At 31.0% G+C, this 17,295-nt stretch overlaps 2 long non-coding RNA genes across 11 annotated transcripts; one reads left to right on the forward strand and one right to left on the reverse strand.

Annotated features, from left to right (window-relative positions):
- The first annotated feature begins 999 nt into the window (after positions 1 to 999).
- On the forward strand, positions 1,000 to 10,455 carry LOC141453903 (uncharacterized). Of its 3 annotated transcripts, XR_012458291.1 has the most exons (6): positions 1,000 to 1,185; positions 1,521 to 1,636; positions 3,182 to 3,442; positions 4,587 to 4,669; positions 8,297 to 8,494; positions 10,178 to 10,455. It is a non-coding gene; the product is annotated as an uncharacterized lncRNA (long non-coding RNA). The 3 variants fall into 3 exon arrangements; XR_012458292.1 differs by lacking the exon at positions 1,521 to 1,636 and having other exon boundaries at positions 1,015 to 1,185; XR_012458290.1 differs by lacking the exons at positions 1,000 to 1,185; positions 1,521 to 1,636 and having other exon boundaries at positions 2,315 to 3,442.
- Positions 9,743 to 16,584, reverse strand: LOC141453902 (uncharacterized). Of its 8 annotated transcripts, none has more exons than XR_012458285.1 (6): positions 16,250 to 16,584; positions 15,209 to 15,338; positions 12,304 to 12,454; positions 11,575 to 11,854; positions 10,164 to 10,296; positions 9,743 to 9,961 (listed from the first exon to the last, which is right to left on the reverse strand). It is a non-coding gene; the product is annotated as an uncharacterized lncRNA (long non-coding RNA). The 8 variants fall into 8 exon arrangements; XR_012458282.1 differs by having other exon boundaries at positions 11,575 to 12,201; XR_012458284.1 differs by having other exon boundaries at positions 12,058 to 12,454.
- Between the last annotated feature and the right edge of the window lie 711 nt (positions 16,585 to 17,295).

Consider the following 17,295-nt stretch of genomic DNA (forward strand, 5'->3'; position numbering starts at 1 on the left):
AAACTAATGGAAAAAGTAGAAATAGTCTTCTAATTCAATAGTTGACTGCTGTTTCTGCATTTGGTAGTTAATATTAAGGTCAATGCTAGATTGTACATGTTGGGTCGATCTATTTTGAAAAACAAGAAGTAAAAACTAATGGAAAAAGTAGAAATAGTCTTCTAATTCAATAGTTGACTGCTGTCTCTGTATTTGATAGTTAGTATGGAGGGCAATGCTAGATTGTACATGTTGGGTCGATCTATTTTGAAAAACAAGAAGTAAAAACCAGTGGCAAAAGTGGAAATAGTCCTTTAATTTCACTGCAATGCTGCTATTTCTGCATTTGATAATTAATATTAAAGGCAATGCTAGATTGTAGATCTTGGGTCGATCTATTTTCAAAACAAGAAGTAAAAACTAATGTAAAAGTAGAAAGAGTCTCCCAATTTCACTGAGATGCTGTGGTTTCTGTGTACGATAGTTAATAGTAAAGCAATGCTACAGGAATGATGCTGCTCCTGTATTGAACAGTTAATATTAAGGCTAATGCTTATTGGGTTGATCAATTTCAATAGCAAGAAGTAATGAGGATATGTGGATAGAGTGGGTTTCGGAGTGAGTGGAATTTGTAACTATATTATGTAGGTATTTGCTCTATTTGTATCTAAGAATAAATCAGAAGTTGACGTCCTTATATTTGAATTCATTATATTTCTTAATTTTTTTTTATATTTAAATAATTTCTTTAAATTGGGCATCGTTATTAGCAATTCTATAGAGTCTGTTCTTTCTTTCAAATTAGGAATGGGAAAACTAGACGTAATAAATGCATGCCAGTCCCATCTAGCGACAGTAGCTTGAACTAGTACATTGTAAGTTTATTAAAACTAGTTCCATTGATCATCGCTAGGTAGCATTAACAGTTATTTCGACAGTATTAAAATAAACATTAAATAACCTCCTAAGTAGACAACTGTCCGTCCGGTAATCCGGAAATTCTAACATATTAAAAATAGATTTTTTTCTAAATATTTATAAATTTAAATGAAAACAATTGTATAAATAATAGTTTAAATAATTTTTATATTTGTTCTCAGCGTTCTTTCAACATTCTAATGGTAATTCTGAACTAGTTCAATTCAAACAAATGGCTGGGTTGATGACATTTTATCCAGTGTGACACATTTTAACTCTACAGCATCAGTAAGTACATGTTTTCAGCTTACAGCATGTTGTTTCTCAGTTAAGATATTATGTCGTGCTATCTAAAGATAAATAGTAAAGTATACAGTAAGAGATTAGCTACCTAGTAAGTGCAGTCATTTGCCTAAATTCAAACTATCCAGAAGGTTTAGGTTTACGTTTTTTTAAAAAAGTGAATGTGCTTACACTTTTGATGATTCTCTATCATCTTAGGGCTTTTTAGTGATCAAATTAGTTCACTGAAGTGAATTATTAAGTCAAAACGTTAGTGTTGTACAGATTGCACATTCAGAATATTTAATTATATAATTTGACTGGTGTTTTTACTTTTTCAGCACTGAACTTTTTGCAACAATAAGTCAAGTATCTCAAATAGACAGATGGGGCGTGTTGGCTTCCGCTGTTATTACCCATTTCATTATTTTGAAGGATCCTTCTATATTTCCAGCAAGTACGACCTTATTTATGAGCTAATTCGCATCCATTCTGTTTTGATAATAAACTAAACTAGATTCTCTAACTGTGACACAGCTCTTAATTTCACTGCAATGCTGCTGTTTCTGCAATTGATAGTTAATATTAAGGGCAACCCTAGATTGTATATGTTGGGTCGATCTATTTTGAAAAACAAGAAGTAAAAACCATTGGAAAAAGACAGAAAGACTGCTGATCCACTTTTTCCAAGGGTTTTTCTTTCTTGTTTCTCAAAATTGATTAATCTAGCTTACACGATCTAGCCTTGATCGTAATATTAACTGTCAATTACGGAAACATAAGGATTCTAGTGAAATTAGGAGAAATATCCACCTTTTCCAACTGTTATTACTTCTTGTGTTTCAAAATAGATCGACCTAATTAGTACAATCTAACATTGCTTTTAGTGTTGACTATTAAATCCAGGAGCAGCATTATTCTTGTAAAGTTATATGAAAAGATCCTCTTTTTCCAATGGTTTTACTTTTTTGTTTCTCGAAATCGATTGACCTATCGTATACAATCTGGCATTGTTCTTAGTATTAAGTGCCCTATACTGAAACATGAGTATTCTAGTGAAATTATGGGTAATGTTCACCTTTTCTAATCTAATCATGTTCTATGCTGATTAAAAGTTTTCCATTAAATATTTTACTAATTAATATTAGTTAACTAATATTCATTCATGTTTTACTTAATAATTATTTCGCAGTGAAAATGCAACAATATCCGTGTTTTAAACTTAAATTCTCGCGCCTCCCTCATATAAAATACATTTCCAACTTCTCAGTTCTAAAATATTACTCACACAGAATTAAAAAAAAAAAAATCCTTATAACATGTACTTGATTTCAATTATTTTAATTCATAATTTTTACAAATGTTTGACAATTTATTAATATTTTGGATAACACTACGTAACCTCCCTTACTCAGTCTTCTAGGTTAGTAAGTGTAGTGTGGCCATGGGCGAGCAGTGAATTCGAAATCCTTACCCTAAACTGGTTATTCTACCTCTGAGATGGTTAAAAGACCGATACCTATAAGGGGTATAATAAAAATACGTCCTACTACGTACAAAATTACAAATATTATTACGCACTGCGGACGTAACCTCATTTTCATAAGACTAATAAATTCTTAAGCCTTATGAAGACCTGTAATAGGTAAAGTTCGAGAAATGTTAGTTCTGTATCGAAGTGAAGTAACGAAAACCTCAAGACAAAGTACCAAGAAGAGGAAGATAAGTACGACAAGCTTAATTCGCTTGTAGAACGAGTTAGACCTGAACGTGACATTGACTTATATTAACAGTATAACTGAGGGGTCATAAAATAAACAGATTTAGATTTAATAAAATGGAACCTTATTTAATGATATTTAGTAAACTATATACGTATTAATACAATTGTTTATGTACTTTTTGAGAATCGTTTCATGTTTTGGTTATTGTTGTACTTCGTATAATATAGCCATTGTAAGAAAATAACAAGATGACAATGTATATATATCGTAAATTTTAGGGTTTGAAAAGGGTGTAAAATATATCGATACTTTGGTATTTATGCATGATGGTGATTTCGGCTATTCAGATGAAAAATTAAGTGGCTTCTTAGATGGGACTGATAAGAAGTTACTAGCTCTGTATTTCGCTGGTAATGGATTTTGACTATTTCGTAACAGAATGAAGAGGGTAGTAGTGCCAACGAGCAGGAGTAGAATGAGAAGTACTTGTTGGAGCAAGTGTGTGAACAAGACCTTTCCTTTCGTATTGGGTTCATAAGGTATGTTGCTTTTCTTTGTCACTTGGCCCTTTAATTTTCCACTTTTACTTTAATATCCACCAAGCACTCGTTACAATTCAATTACATTTTCTTGCCCATAACAATTACAAGGTGTTACGTTCAAGTAGAATGTTATTCAGTTTTCATCGGAAATATTTGTTTACGATAAATGTTTTTACGAATCGTCAAGTTTCGTGTGTGATGAAAATCAAGAATGGAAAATTTAAATTTTGATATTTAGTTTGAAGGCTTTTTTTGGCGAAATTCTTTCAGTTTAACTACAAATTTACTGAATCTGATGTTTCCTATTTTCTCTTGAACAGATTACGATTTTACGATTTTTTTGTTAACTACGTACTTTCATTATATTATTATGATCTAGTGCATGTATTAAAACATTGATAAAACCCAAAAACTCTCTGTAATAAATAAAAGACTGCTATAGCAGCTGGTATGGAGCATTCTGTGCTTTGACAGAAATCGTGGGGTACTACTTTTTTCAATTGTCAACGAATTCACTCTCTCCAATCATAAATCTTTAGGAAAATAGTATATGCTTTTCGGTTCGCATTGATCTTACCATTCATAATGACCTCAAAATCTTTTATTCTTCATCTAGCAAAATTCTTTCTTTGCAGAATTATTGTTATGTGCATATCATATAGTCTTAGTTAAATTACAGTCACATTTATTTAATTTTATGAGTATTAATTTAATCAGTAGTTATAGATATTAAATGTGTTTCTTTAGTTTTTATGAATTAAATGAAATAATTTGAACAAAGTTGTACTTGAAAAATCTTTTATTTTGGTTGACAAACTTAATAAACTGATGATTTAAATTTATGGCAGAGTATAACTAGACTAAAACAAGTGGAGTACAACGTTGAATTGCGACGTAGGAGTAATTCATGTAAAAATAATGTTTTACAATGCTACGAACACGTTTCTAAAAGATTGATCTGTTTAAAAGATTTAAACTAAAATTTCAGCATTCATTATTTATTTATTTCTTAAATTCCAGAAAGATAAAAATTTATCTTTTCAAATGGTTGCGTTTTAATTTGCAGTATCATTGAATAGAATGCTTTTTAATTAAAGATTAACTCTATAAACTGTTTATTTCATTGAATAATGATTTTCAGATTGAAAACAGCAAATAACTGCAAAACTGTCGATCATCTAAAGTGGAAATGAAAAAGACGTCGAGAAAACATCGATCAAATGAGTATGTATAAACCACTTTTGTTATGAATCAATTGCTAAAAAAATGTATTATTTAGGTAGCTATATGTGATTTGCATGTTTGTATCGCAATCTTATTTTGATTTTTAATTTTCTTGCCGGCGTATCGATGTCTATGGTAATCTTATTTATTAAATGATTTTTTGACTTAAAGTGAAAATAAAAAGTATTATCTAGTAGGAGAATAAAGACAAATCTTTAATTAAAAAAAAAAAAAATTATATATTTGCATACCTATTTTGGTTTTGTATTTACATTGACTTCATATTTTCATTCTACTATACAAAGAAATATACTTATAAACCAATAAAATACAAAAAGATGAAGAGAAACTTAAAATATTAATAAAAAGCTATTTTCAATCATATTTGTTTTAATTTTAATGAAAAATTCTATATCAAATATAATACAGTAGCGTGCAACTTCTGTAGTCTTTATTCACTATTTTTTTAACTAAATTAAACTTTTTTGTGAAGAAAATTGAATATATGTTGGTTAAAACAAAAAAAAAATTAATTAATTAATTCTAGACTAAAGTTGAATTTGCTTTAAAAAAGCTTAAGTTCAACGATAAAATGCTATATCATCACCTCAGGACTGTTAATAAGGTTCAAATAATTTACTTTTTACAATCCTATGCATTATAATTAATTCAAGGTTTATCCGTTTAAGAGATTTATAATTTAAATAATTTCATTAATATTTCGAAATGAATCAATTACTGAAACATGTCTTATTTAGGTGTAATATGCAATGTCCATGTTTATGTCACAATCTTATTAATTAGATGCATTTAGTAGGAGAATGAAGAAAAACATTTAATTTCAAAAATATATATATTTATTTCATACCTATTTTTTGTTACATAAACTTAGTATTTTACTTTTTATGATAAGAAAATATACACATGTAATTTAATAAAATACAAAAAGAAGTGCTAAAAAAACGTTTAAAAAAAAAAACTAACAGAGAAACTAAGTCACTCAAAAACAAAAATAAAAGATTAGTTTTTAAAAAATTCGTCAGAGGGCGCCACTTATCACACAGGTGTAAAAATAGCCATTAGGTAGCAGTACTGTAACCTTTCTCTATCTATATACATGAACAGCACAAATTCTCTTCAGTACGACTTGAGTAAGGCACTCCAAATATATCTAGTTTTGTATAACATTCATCACCTCTCTCCCAAAGAATCATGATGTTGGGTCATAGTAAGGGAGATGTCGCTTCGAGGTCGGAGAACTACTATTCTCTAGGTTAGAGAGGTAAACTGGAGTCTCAGTAAAATAAGTAGTAACCAACGTCGGGTCAAAGAGTAAGCAGTTATTCTTAACTTCCAAAGACACTACCTGAGAGAGAATAATGAAGCTAATATTCTACAAAAATAAGGATACTTTAAGTGCAAATTGGTTGAAAAACAAGTAAGTTCTTAATCTTATATAAAATTGCATGTGCATGGCTGGAACACCTCCAAGTTCACTAGTTTTCTGTACACAATATTTCTATGCAATATAAAGTATAATAAATCCCTATCATACTAATAAGTATGATAAATCCCTTTTAGCTCCTACTTTTTACTCTTCATTTTGCTCCCCTTCCTCTGCCGTCTTTAAGTTTAATTATTTATTATTTCACAGTAAAATTAAGATGTTTAAAACAATTTTTCCCCATAGGTATTTGATAAATTATCAGATTATGCTATTAAAATTGTAAATAAAAGTGATAATATGTCGGTTTGTCTTATACGAGGTGTGTTCAAAAAGTAACGGGAATTTTCGTTTTTTGAAAAAAATATTTATTTATTCATCTACATTAATATTGTCGCCTTCAAAGTAGTCCCATTCGCATACAATACACTTGTGCCAGCGCTTTTTCCAATCCTCGAAACACTTCTGAAACTCGATCTTTGTGATAGCTTTCAGCTCTTTCAGCGATTCGCTTTTAATTTCATCTATGCTTGTAAAACGACGGCCTTTTAATGTTCTCTTTATGTTTGGAAATAGAAAAAAGTCACATGGAGCCATGTCTGGCGAATATGGAGGCTGGGGCATCGTTAAAGTTTTGTTTTTGGCCAAAAATTCACGAACAAGCAATGAAGTGTGAGCAGGTGCATTATCGTGGTGCAAAATCCATGAATTGTTTTGCCACAAATCCGGGCGTTTTTTTCGGATTGCTTCACGCAAACGGCGTTGAACTTGTAGGTAGTACTCCTTATTGATTGTTTGACCTTGTGGCAAGAATTCATGATGCACTATGCCATTAAAATCGAAGAACACAGTGAGCATAACCTTCACATTCGACCGCACTTGTCGAGCCTTTTTCGGTCTTGGCGATCCAGAATGCCTCCACTGGGACGATTGAGCCTTAGTTTCGACATCATATCCGTAAACCCATGTTTCGTCACCTGTTATAACACGTTTCAGTAGATCCGCATCGTTGTCGACTTCATTGAGTGACTCTTGAGCAACTTCCATTCTCCGCTGTTTTTGTTCGAAATTCAACAATTTTGGAACAAATTTTGCTGCCACACGTTTCATACCCAAAACATCCGAAAAAATTTCATGGCATGAGCCAATTGATATGGCAACATCATCAGCGACTTCTCTGATTGTGATTCGGCGATCGTTCATAACCATTTCTTTCACTTTTTTCACGTTTTCATCGGTTGTTGATGTGCTTGGACGTCCAGGTCGTTCGTCATCTTCAACGTTTTCGCGGCCATCTTGGAAACGCTTATACCACTCGTAAATCCTTGTTTTACTCATAGCAGACTCACCATATGCCTTTATTAACATTTCACACACTTTATTTCATTTTTTACGAAAAATTTAATACAAATTCTTTGATCCATTTTTTTTAACAAACAAAAATCGCCAAGCTCGAAAAACACGTCTAACCTTAACGGCTGCCACTTAAGAAGTAAACAATGAATATTACTGAAAATTTTATCGTACTTCAGGGGCATGTGTACCAACATAATAAAAAAAAAAAATTTTACAATCAGACTCTCCAAACCCGCGAAATTTAAAAATTCCCGTTACTTTTTGAACACACCTCGTATATGCTCAAGGGAAGTTTGCTAAATTACTTTTGTCCTGGCTTTACATTACGTAGTACAACCTGTAACATATTAATTATGAAGCTTACTCAGATTAAATCTCCTTTACAACATTTCAACTTCTGTGTGATAAATATATTTTCAAAATTGGTTATTCTGTTGTAATGTGTAAATCGTTTATTTTGAACTCTTGGGTCTCATATAGTGGACTGTTTTAGAGGCTATGCCTCAACTCATCTTACGTTTTAATATCAAAATTGCATTAGAAGGGTTTCAATATAAAAGTTATGTGTTTTAAAATGTAGTATGTTTTTGTCTTCATCCAATGCCTTTGCTCAAAGACCCTTTCTGCCCTTTGCTGGCTATTCTTGATCATGGTCCTTTACATCCAGCAGCACTCCCATATAAGTTGAGGTGATTCACATAATCTAATTTCTACATTTCGTTCTTGAAACAAATTACAAAATCTTGGAACCTACCCTGATAATTAATAGTTTTAACCATTATTCATTATACTGAGGTTTTAATATAATATTTCTCCTCTTTATCTAGAGCTTTCATCCATATGAAGACTAACAGCTCAGTTAAGCTCACCTTTCATCTGAAGTTATCACCTTTAAGGGCCTTTCTTCATACTGAACAGTACGCCCACTAAGAAGTTGAAGTGATTTGCATCCATTACTTTTCTTGACAATAAACAAACCGAGGAAATCTACCAACCACATTATCTGTGAAGCGGTTATCCTTCAGGTAGGCTTTTTTGTTATTTTATATGTTCATAGCATTTTAATATAAAAAAAACCTTTTTTACGATAAATTAGATATTTACGTTTGAATTAATATTTTTGTCAGAAGGTATTAAGTAAAACCTTTTCAAGTAAAGTGATACGCGAAAATACTCTAGCTTTTTTCAACCAAGCTAAACAACTTTCACTTTTATTAGATGAAAAAATAGTTATAAGTGTTTGAAAATGCTAATATTAGGTTACAGTAGAGATTATCCGATTGTCTTTTTTTCTGGTTTTCGTGCTTTCTTGAATATTTCATTAACTGTAATTAACGTTTATGTATGACGGTTTACGTTTTGCAAAAAATAATTTAATCATTTTTGTATTAATAAATAGCTATTTTCAATCATATTTGTTTCAATTTGAATGATAAATTCTATATCAAATATAATGCACTTCTGAAGTCTTTATTCAATAATTTTCAACTAAATTAAACTTTTTTTTTAAAAAAAAGAAAAAAGAAAATTGAATATATTACGTTAGTTGAAACAAAAAGTTAATTCTAAAAGTTGAATTTCCTTTAAAAAAGGTTTAGTTCAACCATAAAATGCTATAACATTACCTCAGGATTGCTTGCTGAAATTTTCCTCAATACGGAAAAGAGGGTGTTGCCAGAATAAAGAAAAACCTTTGCTATTAATAACTGTCTTTATTTATTTTCTTACATATTTAAAAATATAATACAAAAGTATGGCATGCAAAAGAGACATTAAAAAATGGTGTATAATGTATAAAAATAATGAATTTAGGTAAAAAAAAATTAGTTCCAAAAAAATCCGTCAGAGGGCGCCACTTATCAAGACAGGTAAGAAAATAGTTCTAAAAAAATCCGCCAGAGGGCGCCACTTAACAGGCAGGTGAGAAAATAGTTCCAGAAGTTGCCACCAGGTAGCAGTAGTGTAACCTTCCCTATATATACGGCAGCAGCACGGGTTCTCGTCAGTACGACTTGAGTGATGCAGGGGGGTAGATCGCTCGTCGCTCCAAACATATCTCTTATCTAGTCTAGTCTAACATCCATCAACCTCTCTCTCAAAGAATCATGATGTTGGGAGATGTTGTCGCTTCGACGGTTCTCCCCACCCTGCCCCGCCCTTCCAGCGAACTTAGTTATATAGCCTCCCACAGCAATATGGCGGCCAATAAACTCACCTGATCGGTAGCCTCCTAGATCGCTCCAGCTGGTCTGTTGCTCTTCCACACTCTCACGACTCTCTCTTCTCTCTAGACTTTGTAACCTTCCTTTTAGGTTTTCTTTTTCACTTCTACTACTCTCTAGGCTTTGTAACCTTCCTATTAGGTTTTCTTTTTTACTTCTACTACTCTCTAGACTTTGTAACCTTCCTTTTAGGTTTTCTTTTTTTCTTCTACAACTCTCTAGACTTTGTAACCTTCCTTTTAGGTTTTCTTTTTTATTTTTTCGCATTTTCTTTATCATTTTGAAATATTAATAAAATATTATTAATTTTTTCGCTTTTTTTTTTTACTTTTTCATATTAATTAACACATTAAATGGAAAAATAAATAGAATTTTTTTTAAAATAAAAAATAAGATTTTTATTAATTTTTTTTTAAACATGCAATTTTTAATTTTGATGGAATCATGCATATTACGAATAATAATTACTTACCTTTTTTTTTATAGATTCCTAACCAATGTTTGTTGATGTATTCACATCGGATTCATGGTGTACGTCTTTTTCACTTGGGCTTCCATTGATGAACAGTTTTGCAGGCAGTACTCTGGTATCCACACTACTAATTCTGAAAATCAACATTATTTACTGTAATTAAAATCATTAAAATGTTGACTTATGTTTATGTTAAAATGTTTAGGTATTACCTAGCATTACCTCGAGAAAAACATCTGTAACAATTTATGTATATTATAAAAATTAAATAAAGAAGACTGATTAAACTAAAGAGTTGATCCTTTTTTTATAAAAACCTTGATCTTTTCATTCAATGATAATGAAATATAATTCCAAAACACACATTATTCCATATGAATAAAATTAATTTCATTGGAAAAGTATAATAACACACACAATCTACATTTAACATGGTTAAATAATGAGAGTAAGGTGAGTCCTACAGAGATCTAGTGAGTGACCAACATAATTATATTTGGGCGCAAGATAGCCCTAAACAATACTAGTAAGTCATCAACTTGTTTAAATGTGAGAGTAAGGTTAGGTCCTTTAGAAGTCTAGAGAGTCACCAAAAGTAATAAATAAATGATTAAATCACGATTAAGGCTATGATTAATTTAAATAATTAAAAAATTTTGGCCACTCCAAATTAATCGTCAATCATGCGGCAACTAATCTGAATGGATCTTAATCGCGATAAAATCCATTACTAAAACTAACCTATAGACGTTTATCTGTTAATGACTAATGTAAACGTGAATCGCGATTACGTTTTACCAAACTCTGAATATGAACTACACAACTGACAAAAAATTATTATAGAAATAAAATTTGCAAATAACTAATAAAATAATTAAAAAACAGTAACATAGAAAATAGAATAAGAAATGCTTTTTTTTTAAAAACGCCAGTGATTGGTAAATTGTTTCAGTGTCGAAAAAGTTATGACAATTAACTCTATGTGAGTAAGAAGATATTAATACAATCCAAGTTTTTGACCAGTCAACTGTGAAGGTAACTAATTCATGTTCAACAAAAGTAACAGTCGAGGCAGTTCAATAGATTTTGTAACAGTTTTTACTTAACTTTTCTAAAAAACTAACAAAATTCTTTGTGAGCAGTTCCATCTTTGACCACAACTTTATACGTATCTAAGGAAGGTTGCATTTAACTTGTTTATAACTCCAATGTGGTGGATTTGAATTTCGTATTTTGAACCTTTTTTTAGAGTGAAATTTAAGTTTTCATAAGAGATTTTAATGTGAATTTATAAATCAACTGTTACAAATCAATTGCTTTAATTGTAAAAATAGCTATTGTTTATAGATCTTGGACCAACCTTAATTCATCTATTCTAGGTAAATTAGATGTAAATTTTAATTTTATTTACCTGTTTTTGGCGGAGGAGCTTGAAGTTGATTGAATCAGAAACGTTTTCAGGTAAACCTCATTCTACGTGTTGTCAAATATGTGGTATCAAGTATTTTCCTCCGCCGCAGCTTATGAAGGTGGGTACCAGTATTGGACTGCAGTCCAGAAGAATAGCTTATTAGTTTTGATCCTTTTTTCTTTATAATCATTCCTACGATCTCTACGAAAGTCAGCTGGTCAGCCGTAGTAGTGGCCATGTGCAATCAAACAACTACAGCCTTCTAGATTACCAGCTGATTCTGATGGAACAGAAACTTTCTTTTGAACTAATCATTTTCTTTATTAATTTTTAGATTTATATTCATAAATAACATATAATTAAAAATTAATTACAATAGAAAATAACTAAATGCTTAGTATATACAGGGAGACCAGAGTTATATGCTCCACCTACTTCTTTTTTTTTTAACGGCGGGAAATTTCGAAAAAATAAAAAACGTACATATTTAATAATTTTCAGTCTAGTTTATTTTCAGTGATAGACCCATTTTTTCAAACCGCAATACAATATCTCGAGATACAGCATCCAACTTTTTTTTTTAAATGGAATGTTTTATTTTTTTTGCATATTTTTATATTAGAGCTCCTAAAAAAAAACAAAAATTTTTTTTTGAAATCGGTCAGGTTTTTCAAAAGTTATGGTAATTTAAAATTTGAAAAACAAATTTCAGTATAATGTCAAAATTACCTTATTTTTTTAAAAAAAAGAAGCTGTTCAAACTGGGCACTATCAACGGATAGGCAAGCCAAAATTCTGGACTCCCACGCTCTGTTTGTAGCAGCACATATGGTAGCTAAGTTAAGGCAGGCTTGAGTTATTCGACGATCCAGCTCTTCGACTAAAGCCACAGGATTAAGGTTACTTACGCTTTATTTTTTAGATATCCCCACAAAAAATAGTCCATTGGGGTTAAGTACGGAGATCCAGGTGGCCATTGGATCGGCCAATGAGTTCCTAAGCAATTTTCATGGAAATTTCTGTCCAGGTAACGTTGAACAACTCTCGCATTAAGTGCCGGGCAACCATCTTTAGGATTTCTGATTCAGTGTGTTAATAATTAAGCCAGATGTGGAATGTATACTCAGAGCAGTCTGAATTTTTAGTTATGATTGCAATATAAGTGAAAAAATAAGAAAATATCGTCTATAGTTACTGAAAAGATCGAGATTATGGCTTCGTTGAATAACAACTAAGCCACAAGTGGGTTGTAGAGACACAGAGTAGCCCGCATTTGAAATACAAAATGAATGGAAAAATAAAAAATTCTTGAAAATTTTTAATGCAAATATTAAGATTTCTGCTTTATACATTAAAGCTATTGTACATTAAGGCTACATTAATATTGTGCCGATCTATTTTGAAAAACAAGAAGTATAAACTATATCAGAAGGTGGAACTTTTATGTATAGTGGTACTGGGTTCGATTCCCGGTCTTAGGCTGTAGATTTTATTCAATGGTTTATAAAAGAAATTTACAGTAAAGTAAGTTTGCTAGTCGCCTCCGTCCACGACATCTAATTGGTAGTTGGACGTTAAGCCCCGCCTGAATAGGTGGAACTTTTGTCGTAATTTCAGTGGAATACTTATGTTTCCTTATTTGACAGTTAATATTAAGATCAAGGCTACATTGTGTAAGCTAGATTAATCAATTTTGAGAAACAAGAAAGAAAAAAAATTGGAAAAAATGGATCAGCAGCCCTCCTGGGGACAATTTCTCTTATATCCAATGGTATTTATTTCTTGTGTTTCGGAATTGATCGACCCAATATGCACAATCTAGCATTAGCCTTAATATTAACTATTAAATACAGGAGCAGCATAATTCCTACAGCATTCATTGCCTTATTATTAACTTTTGTATTCAGAAACCACATCTCAGTGAAATTGGGATAAAAATACAATTTTTCCAATTGTTTTTACTTTAATTCTTCAAAAATGATAGACTTTACAATTATTACAATCTAGCATTGGTCTTAATACTAACAATTTTGACTCTAATTATACTGTTAATATAATATAAGTAGTCAATGTCACGTTCAGGTCTAACTCGTTCTACAAGCGAATTAAGCTTGTACTTATCTTCCACTTCTTGGTATTTTGTCTTGAGGTTTTCATTACTTCACTTCCATACAGAACTAACATTTCTCGAACTTTACCTATTACAGGTCTTTGTAAGGCTTAAGAATTTATTAGTCTTATGAAAATGAGGTTAAGTCTGCAGTGCGTAATAATATTTGTAATTTTGTACGTAGTAGGACGTATTTTTATTATACCCCTTGTAGGTTTCGGTCTTTCAACTATCTCAGAGGTAGAATAAACAGATTAGGGCAAGGATTTCGAATTCACTACACGCACCAGACCACGATACACTTACTAACTGAGAAGACTGACCTTCAATAAAAGCTCTATTTCAGGAATAAAGTTAGTATCCAACCCATTGTCACGTATTCGTTCGTTTTTCCACATTAATTTAAGTTGTTCCTGGAAGGTTTTTTCACGCCCTTTCACCTTTCCGTTCGTAAAATTTTCCCGTTTGAATTGGAAACCTTTTTTTATGCCTCTTACTTTCAAAGAGATTCGTACCATTCTATGGTCAGTATGGTTCCTAATGAGTTAGAAACTGACCCTACGGCTTGGGTACTGATAGTACAGTACAAAACCTATAATCTAATCAAATTTATGGTTTTTTTGCTGTTCAAAAATTCAAATAAATAAGTTGGATCTTAGTTGGTAGATCGAGTAGGTAGATTAGAATCTAAAAACAGTGCTGCAGACAGCTGATTAGTGTTCTCGATAGATGGTGTGGGCATGTCAATTCTTGCTCTTTAAAACAATGAACAAAATAATATAAAGTATTCATTTAAAATTATCTATGATTGTTAAACTTTGAAGCACGTCTAGCAGAGGTTATAGTTTGCATTGGTACATTTTCTTTGTTTATATTCTTGGTAATAGTGTCCCATAATTGGGGTTTTGTTTTAACAACTATAATTGAAATTTTGTTTCAGATTTGTTAAAAAAGATCTGGTAAGCATTATTCATACAGTCCTCGATGAGTTTCTGATGGTTAAAAATCAAAATGTGCTAATTCACACATTGATTCACTTCAGTTATCCGATAGTAATCCAGTTCATACACAGGTTTCTCCAATTTAGACAACCATATGTGGATTATTCAACTGGAATACTTGTAGTGATTACTATTTCACAAGAAAACCAGGTAATACTCCGCTATTAAAACTTAAATTCCCTTTTATTACCGAATTATGAGGATCTAATAAGTATGATCGTGCCCAAGCTTTTTAAAGAATCAAAAAAGGGATTTCACAGTTTAGGCTATGTTATAAGTACTTTCTTTTTGTGCTGTTATTGATTACGGTTCTAAAATATAATACAGTTGCATGCTACTGTATTATATTTGATACAGAATTTTCATTAAAATTGAAACAAATATGATAGAAAATAGATATTTATTAATACAAAAATGATTAAATTATTTTTTGAAAAACGTAAACCGTCATACACAAACGTTAACAAAAGGTCTTATTTTATATTAAAATGCTATGAACATATTAAATAACAAATAAGCCTACCTGAAGGATAACCGCTTCACAGATAATGTGGTTGGTAGATTTCCTCGGTTTGTTTATTGTCAAGAAAAGTAATGGATGCAAATCACTTCAACTTCTTTGTGGGCGTATTGTTCAGTATGAAGAAAGGCCCCTAAAAGTGATAACTTCAGATGAAAGATGAGCTTAACTGGGCTGTTAGCCTTCATATGGATGAAAGCACTAGATAAAGAGGAAAAATATTAAAACCTCAGCATAATAAATAATGGTTAATACTATTAATTAACAGGGTAGGTTCCAAGATTTTGTAATTTGTTTCATGAACGAAATGTAGAAATTAGATGTGAATCACCTCAACTTATATGGGAGTGCTGCTGGATGTAAAGGACCATGATCAAGAATAGCCAGCGAAGGGCAGAAAGGGTCCTTGATCAAAGACACTGGATGAAGACAAAAAACATACTAAATTTTAAAACACAACTTTTATATTGAAACCTTTCTAATGCAATTTTGATATTGAAACATAAGATGAAGTTGAGGCATAGCCTCTAAAACAGTCCACTATATGGGACCCAAGATTTCAAAATAAGCATTGTAACAGAGTAACCAATTTTGAAGATATATTTATCACATAGAAGTTGAAATGTTATAAAGGAGATTTGATCAGAATAAGCTTCATAAACAAACTCATAATATTATGTTACAGGTTGGTATTACGCAATGTAAAGCCAGGACAAAAGTAATTTAGCAAACTTCCCTTGAGCATAATATTATATAAGACAAACCGAACATATTATCACTTTTATTTACAATTTTAATAGCATAATCTGATAATTTATCAAATACCTAAGGGTATAATAGTTTTAAACATAATTTTTACTGCGAAATAATAAATAATTAAAGACTGCAGAGGAAGGAGAGCAAAATGAAGAGTAAAAAGTAGAAGCTAAAAGGGATTTATCGTTTATACTTTATATTGCATGGAAATATTGATTTCAGAAAACCAGTGAACTTGGAGGTGTTACAGCCATGCACATGCAATTTTATGTAAGATTAAGAACTTACTTGTTTTTCAACCAATTTTGCACTTTGTTTCCTTATTTTTGTATAATATTAGCTTCATTTTTCTCTCTAAGAGTAGTGTCTATGGAAGTTAAAAATAACTGCATACTCTTTGAACGTTTGTTACTACTTATTTTACTGTGACTCCAGTTTATCTCTCTAACCTAGAGAATAGTTGTTATCCGACCTCGAAGCGACATCTCCCTTACTATTACCCAACATCATGATTCTTTGGGAGAGAGGTAATGAATGTTAGACAAGACTTCACATGTTTGGAGCGAACAACCCTTACTCAAGTCGTACTATCGAGAATTTGCGCCGTTCACGTATATATAGAGGAAGGTTACAGTACTGCTACCTGATGGCTATTTTTACACATGTGATAAGTGGCGCCCTCTGACGAATTTTTTAAAAACTAATCTTTTATTTTTGTTTTTGAGTGACTAAGTTTCTCTGTTAGTTTTTTTTTTAAACGTTTTTTTAGCACTTCTTTTTTTGTATTTTATTAAATTACATGTGTATATTTTCTTATCATAGAAAGTAAATTACTAAGTTTATGTGACAAAAAATAGGTATGAAATATATATATTTTTTAAATTAAACGTTTTTCTTTTTTCTCCTACTAAATAATGCATATAATAAATTTGTTTTGAATAAACTGTTTAGTGGTTCTCTATAATGGAAATTTTTCGTACTAAACTTTAATTAAAAAAGGTTTTTCGTCTTTTTGGTCAGAGCTGAGCAAACGAAATTTAACTTCGTTGGTGATTAACTAGCCTTTTTAGAACACCTTACTCTATAGAAATAAACACGTTAATAAACTTATTACAGATTATTTTGGGTAGTTATGGAACGTATGCGTTCTAAGTGCATTTAAGTTTGTTAATAACTAATCTATTTCTTAAACATCATTCATCTATTTAACTATTACAAGTTTTAATTGAATATTATTGGTCTATTGGAAATACTTCTTCGGGTAAAGCGAAGTTTTTCAATTTGAATGAGTTTTTAAAATAAAGAGAATGTTCATTATACATTATATACGTGGC

The sequence above is a fragment of the Rhodnius prolixus genome, unplaced genomic scaffold (genome assembly GCF_049639745.1).
Source record: "Rhodnius prolixus isolate KJV_2025 unplaced genomic scaffold, Rpr scaffold_9, whole genome shotgun sequence".
Classification (NCBI taxonomy): Eukaryota; Metazoa; Arthropoda; class Insecta; order Hemiptera; family Reduviidae; genus Rhodnius; species Rhodnius prolixus.